The 10,032-nt window shown below is 40.9% G+C and overlaps 1 long non-coding RNA gene across 2 annotated transcripts; it reads right to left on the bottom strand.

Moving 5' to 3' along the window:
- Positions 1–1,133: 1,133 nt before the first annotated feature.
- On the bottom strand, positions 1,134–3,668 carry LOC109749537 (uncharacterized). Of its 2 annotated transcripts, XR_006666017.2 has the most exons (4): positions 3,313–3,668; positions 2,079–2,597; positions 1,931–1,994; positions 1,134–1,541 (listed from the first exon to the last, which is right to left on the bottom strand). It is a non-coding gene; the product is annotated as an uncharacterized lncRNA (long non-coding RNA). The 2 variants fall into 2 exon arrangements; XR_002229674.4 differs by having other exon boundaries at positions 1,139–1,541; positions 2,079–3,668.
- Positions 3,669–10,032: the final 6,364 nt, after the last annotated feature.

Here is a 10,032-nt window from a genome sequence, read left to right as displayed (position 1 = left end):
CACTAATTCACTGGAGCAAAGTCCAGTAAACCAACCAGTCATGTGACTGCAGATTTCTACTAGGATTTGAGGACGTGCGCTGAACAAATTTAAAGTACAGCGTGATTCAATATAACAGCATATGGTTGCTCCAGACGCAAACCATGTGGCGACAGTCTCTTCATGGCTGCAAACCAGGACTAAATTAAAGAGGTTACTCACTCTCGGTTCTTCATATAAGTGCTAGGAGAGAAATGAGAGATTCAATGGGAGTAAGTGAAAGTAACCATAGAGATATATATAAAATATCAACATCTAGTGGTGCACAAGCAAGCTGGTGATCTGTCTGGTAGTCAAATTTGACACCACTATGAAATGGTGCACATTGTAGCATTAGGATTGTGAGATATCAAGAAACACAGCAATGCAATTTGGGCGGGCTTATCTCTGTGAAGTCCACAATTTTCTCTACCTATCCAGAATTGCTTTGACTAGCGTTGTCGGAGGAGGTCCTAGCGCAGTACGGTACAAAAAAAACTGGAATGGTGCCATTGTATAACACGAGGACAGCCAATTGGACGGGAGCGACTAGTATAGAATTTGGGATTGTGGTAGAAAAATAGAAAAAATTAATCCGGGCCATCAGATCAACCATGGATGGTACAGATTCCAGTGGAGGCTTCTCAGTCCCCTTAATGTACATTTTATGAAAACCCCCTTGATACTAGTTAGATATAAACCTAGACTTTTGCAGTAAACACCTCGACTTTCTTATATTCAATTGTTTTGTCATTGGTAATGAGATTAATTTTCAAACCTCACTACACTGATATCTCCTCTTCACAAATCAACTTACTCTGACCGTGTCCATGCAATATGTTCATGAGTGACCGAATTCCATCTCTTTCTTTGATTAAACGAATACTCACTCCGTCCAGAATTACTTGTTGCACAAATGGAAAAGTGGATGTATCTAGAACTAAAATATGTCTAGATACATCCAATTCTCCGACAAGTATTTCCGTACAGAGGGAGTACATCTTAATCTCATCCGAACTAACACGAGTGAAAAAAAAGGAAGTACACATCAACAAGTATTATCATTTGAATTCTGCATCTAGTTTGCTTGTGCATTTGGAGGTCATCGTTCACAATTTATATCATAAAGGTAATAAAGTTATATTTTTTTTTTTGCATCCATGAGAGAGCCAGTATCTCTACCTGACACACCAGACAAACAAACCTAAAATCATAACTCAGAACACCCATTACAGAGACAGGTCAAAACAGGAGCTCCGCACAACTCGGAAACGCCCAACTTGAATTGTAAAATGAGGCTATTATGAAGCACTTTTTAAGCGTGAATAGGAACACCAGCTACACTGAAAATCCAGCAGTATGTTTTTTCGCAGATGAAGCTTCCTTCAGTTCGCCGCTTTCGATAAGTCAAAGTACTGAAATGAACAGGAAAGTCAATAGCAGAAGCTATCCAATACATCTGTCCTTCTGCTGCTATGTCATTTGTAACTATTTAAGCCTGGGCATCCATTTGTAAAATCTACCTGCACCAAAATAAAAGCAGATGCTTGAGATAACTTCGCAAAGTAAAAACGAGAGAACAGAAATGTACAACATGGGTTTCTCTCAGGAACATGGGTGCTTTGCATCCAAATGTTCCTCACGACTTAGTATTTTTGCCACAACAAAGCTCTTTGATGAAAAGAAAATACTGCTATGGTTTAAGCTGATTTCAGGTTCCTGAGACTACTAGCTTGATGTATTGGAAGATATAAATAGTTGGTTTCTTGCATAATTAGATAAATCTGAAATAGATGGTTATCATGGATGAGCTAGCGGCACGGAATTATTTTCCACTACATAAAAAGGAAGCACGTTCATGTAAAGAAGCAATGCCTTCTCCAGCCTACATTGGTTAATTAGGACCTCTTACAATTCCAAACCTGGATCTTCTTTTCTAGACACCAAACCTGGATCTTCTTTTCTAGACACCAAACCTGGAACATCGAAGAGCAAACGATTTAGTCAATGGACGAACCTACAGGAGAGCAACATGCATCCAGTGTTTATGAACCTAGTACCTGGTACAAAATATTAAATGGAGTTGCTCAGTGACAAATTGAATTCACAAAGGGCACCAATTAAAAGGTGATGTTGCAAGTTGATATGGGTTGCTTCAAATAGTGTCTCGGAGAAGCAGAAGAAGACATGAACTGTATTTAGTATAGGAACTGAAGCTTCATATCAAATACCAGAAAAGCAAAATATGGACAGGAACTGTAGCTTCATATAAACTCCTTGTCTTTAATTTTTTTTGTACATTCCTGTTATAGCTTTTTAATTCTAACATTTTTCTAAATTGATACCCTAAGGTAATATTGGAAAAACACTACTTTAACATAGTTGGCCAAACACTACTGTATGTTCGATCAAAAGGTCCACTTGTCAGCCCATAGAGCAGCTTTCAATAGAGAGTAATGGACACACTGACAAATGAAAAGGATATACCAAATGATTAGATTGCGAGAAGTGTAGCGTACCAAATATCGTTTCTCTATCCTGGTCTGAACTATCCATCGTGCCAGAGCAGAAAGTGCATTCTACACCAAAATCCCGATAGCTGAATTTCAGTCGCCTAAAACATAACAAAGCATAATATGTGGTTCGGCATAAAATGCAACCATGGTACCAACCAATGCCAACTGAAAACAACAATGATATGCTCACTCTCAAAGTCCTACTTGTCTTACAACGACAACAACTCCCTCCGTTCCTAAATATTTGTCTTTCTAGAGATTTCAACAAGTGACTACATACGGAGCAAAATGAGTGAATCTACACTCTAAAATATGTCTATATATATCCGTATGTGGTAACCATTTAAAACCTCTAGAAAGACAAATATTTAGGAACGGAGGGAGTATATCTCAGTCAATGAACATAGAAATGAAAAATGGAGACAGGCGAATATCTATTGCTCCTCCATGATTTACTGAACTTGTTCAACAACACATCACCTACAAGTGTATTTATGGAGAATCAGCTAGTATAGTTGCAACAAGTAGAAATTATTTCATCCCATACAGAAAATGAAAGAGAGTTGGATAGGTGCATTGTTGTAATTAGAGATAAAAAAAGTCATGCGAATTATCTAATTAAAGAGGTGAACGCTAATTGAGATTGATGTAAATTTGAGTCTGATGAAAGGGGTTGTGATTGCCTAATAAAGTTCAAGTGGCAACTATGACTCTGGAATTAATATCCAGAAAATAGGAATCCGACGAACTAAACGTCATCCAGGAACGAATCCCTCACCGTCCGGGTCAAGGAAGAAGACCTAGGGCGTGCGGCGGTCGGGATGCGTATTCCCGAAAAAGTGCGTGCAGCAGGTCTTCAGCTCGGTCGCGAAGCCGTCGGAGTTCGGCACGAAGAAGGCCATTGGTGCCTCCTGGGCAGCTGCGCGGTTTGGATGCCCGCAGCCACCGGGAAGGACGAGACCATGGTGGCGCCGGCGGGGTCCAGGTCGATGATGCGCAGCGCGACATCGGGGATGTCTGGGAGGAGGCATGGAGCAGCAGCACCGGATCTAGACTGGCCGCCACCATCGACGAATGATAGGGAGATGGGCCGCCACCGGATCTGTCTCCAGAAGCAGGGGGTGTCGTCTGAAGGACAAGGACCTGGGGCAAATTAATGAGGAGCAATGGGACGTTTTAGCACAGAATTGTGTAACTATGAGTACGAAACCCTCCAACTGGATCTGCATCGTTCATTTCTATTCCCACGGTCCAGATTCGGTTTTTCTATTTTTGCAACAGATGCTCAGATTCTATGCTAGTCGCTCCCCAATTGGACCAATTTATTTTTAGGGGCTTGCTGCTTTGATATTCTATAGACCCCATGAAGATTTGAATCATGTCAGATTTACCTTCACTAGTAGAAAACGGCACATTCGTCCCGGTTCCAGAGGGCCTTTAGTCCCGGTTCTGGAAGCGGGACAAAAAGGTCGGGACTAAAGCCCAAACCCTTTAGTCCCGGTTCGCTTACGAACCGGGACAAAAGGGGCTCCATGTGGCCCCTGCGGGGCGCCCAGGCAGGAGGACCTTTAGTCCCGGTTGATAACACCAACCGGGACCAAAAGGCATCCACGCGTCAACAGCTGACAGGAGCTGAGGTTTTTGTTTTTTTAAAGGGGGTGGGTTTTGGAGGTTTTAGGGGGTTAATTTAGGGTGTTAGCTAGCTAATAGAGAGAAGTGTCCTCTCTTATCTCCGTGCTTGGTCGACGCTAGCTACTATACGTATAGAAAAAACTCGACACACTAGCTAGTAAGCAAATGAAGAAACCATTAATTACAAGATCATCATGAACATATACAGAGAGGAGTGACCTCTCATTCTCCGAGAGATTGGTCGAACAATAAGTTTCCGTATATCTATCCGACGCTACTAGGTACATATATACAATATAAGATCTCTTACAATCCCTAACATCTCATGTCTATCTCAATTTTCACATGGTATTCTTCGGCTTTATTGATGACGTGGTCCAGAAAAAATCCCGCCAATTCCTCTTGAATTGCATTTATGCGATCATGTGGTAGGAGTTCATCCTGCATCTGCCAGACCTAATTTGAAGAAGGGGGTCAATACATGTATATGAATGAAACTCAACACAAATGATGGTAATAAAATAAAATTGTGAATATTTTTGCTTACGCACATCGGGCCAGTTCTTTTGGGCGATTCTCCCAGAATCGCCCCCCTCCCCAGCTTCCCCAGAATCACCACTTCATATTTTTTGTAGAATCCTAGCTAATTAGACCTTAACTAGATAGGATTGTAAAAATAATAATATGGTGTGACGGTTCCGAGAGAAGCTGGGTAGGGGGGCGATTCTGGGAGAATCGCCCAAAAGAACTAGCCCATCATATTGTTTTTTAGAGTAGCCCCGCTTATTAGAGATCATCGCGTTGTAGATGTACTCGCAAATGTAGTATCCACAAAAATCATTCCCGGCTTCCTGCCACAACCACTTTACGAGAAATAGAGTTCAATCAAACTGATAATCAAGCATAATAAATGGTATTGATGAAACTAGAATCAATGGGAGATGCGCGAAACTAGGTAGTAGTACTTACTTTCGGATGTGTAAATCGCAGCTCCTTCGACAGTGCCGGAACAATTACAGTGAACTCTTTTTAAACCCTGCCAGACAAAGAAAATAATCATTTGATATCAGGATCAAATGAACAAAGTTGCCGATATGGTGCGATAATGATCGATTGAACTTACTTCTGGAGCATTGCAGTCATGTTTGCATAGTCCTGGGGATCTTTTCGTCTCGAGTCAAGACGGTTACTACTCTCCACTCAAGCTGAATCTCTAGCAGAATAAAGTGAAAGCTGCACACGCATGCATAACGTTAATTGTTGCTTTCAGCCATAGTACAGTTGGAGAAATCGATCAAATAAACGCCGACATTACATTGTTTAAAGAAGGTTGGTGAAACGAGATAGGCAAATACCCCTATATATTGCTAGTAGTGATCTAGCATCACCGCTAGTCGTTGTGTTGTTTCTTTGGCACTGACAGACTGAATCCCGGTGCCGTTCGAAAGAAGAGCTTTGCGCACCAATAGCCTAACTAGGAATGGAAGGCATTAGGGAATGCAGCAATGAGACAATTGTTTCTAGCTCATGTATCTCCATCGGCCATATCCACGGTGGATTTGATTGATCTGCTGAACGTTTGCTGCAGTGATCAAGCACGGACCACAAGAGCCTCCTCCAAATTTGATGCGTTACGTCACTTCATTGTCGACCTTCTTTCTGTTCGTTTTTTGCCTTAATTTTGCCGTGCGCTAGCGCATGGACACGGTGATGCTAAAATGGCAGAATCAGATTTAGTAGGATACTAAATAGTCACATTATGGTGCCAACTTGTTCTCGAAAAGGAATATTATGGTTGAAGTTGGATCATTGGTTGTCCTAGTACATACTCGAGTGTTACATACTGCGAAATAGTATTTCTGCACAAATTTTTCCATATTTTTCTTAACCTGAATTCTTAATCGCGCAGCTGCGCCGGATGGATGTCGTGAGCGCACACGCGAGCCGTCCGATGCTTGCGCACCTGCTACGCGACAAAACTGCTAAGAAAACGGCATCCTTCCTCCTCGCAATGTACCTGGCGTTGTCAGGTGGTGGATGGTCACTGAAGATTACCTGCATGCATGTGCTGAAGTCATCCCACTTTATTCCGTCTCAAGTTTTTAAAAGCTATAACTTTTGAACCGAGTGTCGAAATGAAAATCCGTTTTCATCATTAGGTTTCTCGCGACGAGATCTTCAAAACTAGATCCCATATGTATATGTTTCGATGAATTTTTTTAAAGCAACTTGGTCTAGTCGAGGCAATTTTAGTAATAAACAGAAGCAACTTCCTTGCATCATGTGTACTAGTGAATTTACCTATCATGTATATCGTAGACAACATAAAAACCATGTGGGACAAATTTTCATCGTATGTAGGCAACTGAGTATCATTCGTAGGCAACTTTAAAATTACATGGAGGCAACCTTCAGCAGTAAAGAAGCAACTTGCGTTCAACATATATTATGCATACATTGTCCTATTATCGCCTATCCATATTTTGCACAAGGAGGTAAAACATTTCTCCCTAGTTGCCAACCATTGTTATGAAGTTTCCTGTTATGAAAAAACCACGGGCCTTGCCCAGATGCATGTCATTTTTGTTTGAATTAGTGGGACAATTTTTTGCAATCAATAGATTGGCAACTATGTGAATTATGGGGACAAATAAGTCGCTTGGATTTGCTAGAAGAGTTGCATCGTGTCGTGATGCAATTGCTTGGTTCGGTTAGGGAAGTTGCTTGGTTTTTGCTTGGACAGTTTTGCACGGTGTTTTTTGGTAATGCAATTGCTTGGATTTTCTAGGACAGTTGCTTGGTTTTGCTAGGACAGTTGCTTAGAATAGTTTTGCATTGTGTTTTGGAATTACAACTACTTGGATTTGCTAGGATAGTTGCTTGAATTTTTATTAGGGATAGTTGCTTTGAATCTTGCTAGAACAGTTGTTGAATTTTGCTAGGGGGACAGTTGCATTGTGAATTTTTCGAAAGCAACTTCGATGCTAGATGAGGCAATTTTAGTGCTAAACAGGAGCAACTTTGATGCTAGATGAATTGCATCGTGTGTATTTGTGAATTCACCTAGTAGCCTATTAATAGTTTTGTGCAATATTCTAATAGATGGTTACCATGGTTGCTAAGTTGCATACATCGAAAACTAATTTGTAGATAGTTTAGTTGCCAATGATACTATGAATGTTGTTTACCATAGAGTGGAAAGTTGTCTGACATGGCTTCTAAGTTGCCTGCCACAGAAATCAAGTTGCCTATATTGCTATGAAGTTGCCTACGGATGATCACCAACTGCCTAAAATACTATGGAAGTTGCTTATCAAGGGATATAAGTTGCCTACAATGTCGAAAAGTTTTTGTGGGATATAAGTTGTCTATCATGATTCCAAATTAGGAAACTATGTGGGGATGAATGGTATGAGAGCCTTTTTCTTTCCTTTTCTAGGGTAGACTGCCCCCCTACGCAAATGAGCGTGTGTGTGTTGGCTAGCTAGTTTGCGGGTGTTGGCTAGTTGAGAAAGTGGGGATAGATGAGAAGTTGCATAGGGGGCGATGAGAATTTCATAGGGGGTGGATCAGATAGTTGCCCGTAAATTACACAAGTTGTTCATAATTTTGGCACGAGTTGCCAGCAAAAATAATTTGAATCTCTAGATATAATGATGGAAAACACACATGAGTTGCTTGTTGAATACACTGGAGTTGCACAAAAACACCCTAAAAGTTGCTAACTTTTTTGTGTGATACTCGTGTGCATAACGATCTTAAAGTTATTGTTCTTGTTTTGCCTCCAATAGCCCCATCAATGGTGAACTTAGACTTTTCCACATGTGGTTGCTTTTTTCTAGATACCAACTCAGAGTGCACATGAGTTGTCTGGTGAGTGCACTATAGTTGTATAAACACACCCCAAAAGTTGCTAACTTTTTTTGTGTACCGCTTGAGTGCATAACAATCTCAAAGTTTTCTACCACAACCACCAAGTATATTCTACCATAACTAGCTTCATCTCCAAATTGATAGTGCTATAGGAAACTTACTTTCCGAGGTAGCCTATCCTAAGTTGCCTGCCATGATTAGTGAGTAGTCTAATCTTATCCTATGTTGCATAGAATACCTTTTCGATATGGTAAACAACTTAGTTTCATATAATGGCAACTTAACAACATTGACAGACAACTTTTTAATATATTTTAGGCAACTGAAATAGTAATGGCAGTCAACTGAGCATCCCTGATAGGCAACTTCATAGTGTTTTTAAGCAACTTAGAAAAATAATAATGATAAGCAACTTCATAATATTATAGTGAACTATTACAAAGTTAGACAACTGAGCAGCAATGGTAGGTAACTAATTACCAATAGCAGGTAACTGGACATCAATGGTAGGCCAGTTTCATAGTATTGTAGGCAACTGGACATCAATGATAGCCAACTAAACATCTAGGGTAGGCAACTGAGCAGCTATGGTAGCCAAGTTGCGATAATGTTAGCAAAATTCATTGATACACGTAGTGCAATGAAGTTGCTTATATGTAGCACTAAAGGTGCCTCATATTTTGTGTGATTTTCTCATTTTTACACTAACCAACCTAATAGGTAGTCCTACTAGGAAGAAAAATGAAGTTGCCTTCCTATAGCACTAAAGTTGCCTCCATCGGACCTAAAGTTGCCTTGAAAAAAAGTTCGACGAAACCTATCGATATGAGATCTAGTTTTGAAGAAATCGCCGCGAGAAACCCAAATGTGAAAACAAAACTAAATTTCGACGCTTCAATCAAAAGTTACAGTTTTTTAAACTTTTTGAACACCCAAATAAATGAGCGTGCAGACAAGATTCCTTTTTTTGGTGGATGACATCAGACGCGTCGGCTGCTCCTTCCATATTTGGAAGAGCGCTTGATCCCACCAGCGGGCGCTCGGGCGCCCGCTAGCCACGTCCTTTTTTAAACTATATTTTGTTTCTTCTTTTAGGGTAATGCCAATACCCTCATTTGATTTTTCTTTAGGAAAACTTCAGTTTTCATTTTTCTCTTAGTTTTCTTATTTTGTACTTGAACTACTCAAACCTCTTATATTTAGAAACGAAGGGAGTAGTTTATGTTTTTGTTTATGGAAAAGCAAAAGACCAGTTGAGTGATCGGTAAAAAAATGCCATTTGTCCAACTGAGGCTCCCTTTTGAGAAACCATAGAGAAATGATATGTCCTTGCTTCCATTGAGATTTACTGGTGAAATTATGGTTTGACACAGTCGCCGTCTATGGTTGCAGGCACTCTAACCATTTGAGTAGAGAAGCAATCAATCAAATCAAAGCATGCAGTTATCGAACAACTTTACTGGTGGCGAAACCCAAAGGAGCCCTCTCACTCTCAGGATGCGTATTTGCCAACAGGCTTATGATATTTTATTTCAATATAAAAGGTGGATTTTATTGACTAAAAAATGAAGCATCAAGTCGATGTAAACACAATGAACACACATCTTATCTGTGCATAGCTATGTGAGTTGCACACAGCCAATACCAACACACACAAAGAAAAAATAAACATGCCGGCAAAGAGCGTCACGTAAGACCAAAGTTATTCCTAAGCGACAAAAAAGAGCAAACAAAATAGCGATTGGCAAACTACACTAGTAGAAAACAGGGCTTTAGTTGGGGCCTGGCCAGCCCATTAGTCCCGGTTCTGTCACGAACCGGGACCCATGGGGGCATACGTCCCGGTTCGTGCGCCCACGGGGCCGGGCGGGCCTTGGAAGGCATTTGTCCCGGTTCGTGTGGACCATTTGTCCCGGTTCTAGGCACGAACCGGGACCAATGGTCCTCGCTCCTGGCCCATAGCCATTGGTCCCGGTTCGTGCCTAGAACTGGG

Source organism: Aegilops tauschii, chromosome 7 (genome assembly GCF_002575655.3).
Source record: "Aegilops tauschii subsp. strangulata cultivar AL8/78 chromosome 7, Aet v6.0, whole genome shotgun sequence".
NCBI lineage: Eukaryota > Viridiplantae > Streptophyta > Magnoliopsida > Poales > Poaceae > Aegilops > Aegilops tauschii.
This window is presented reverse-complemented; position numbering and strand designations above follow the sequence as displayed.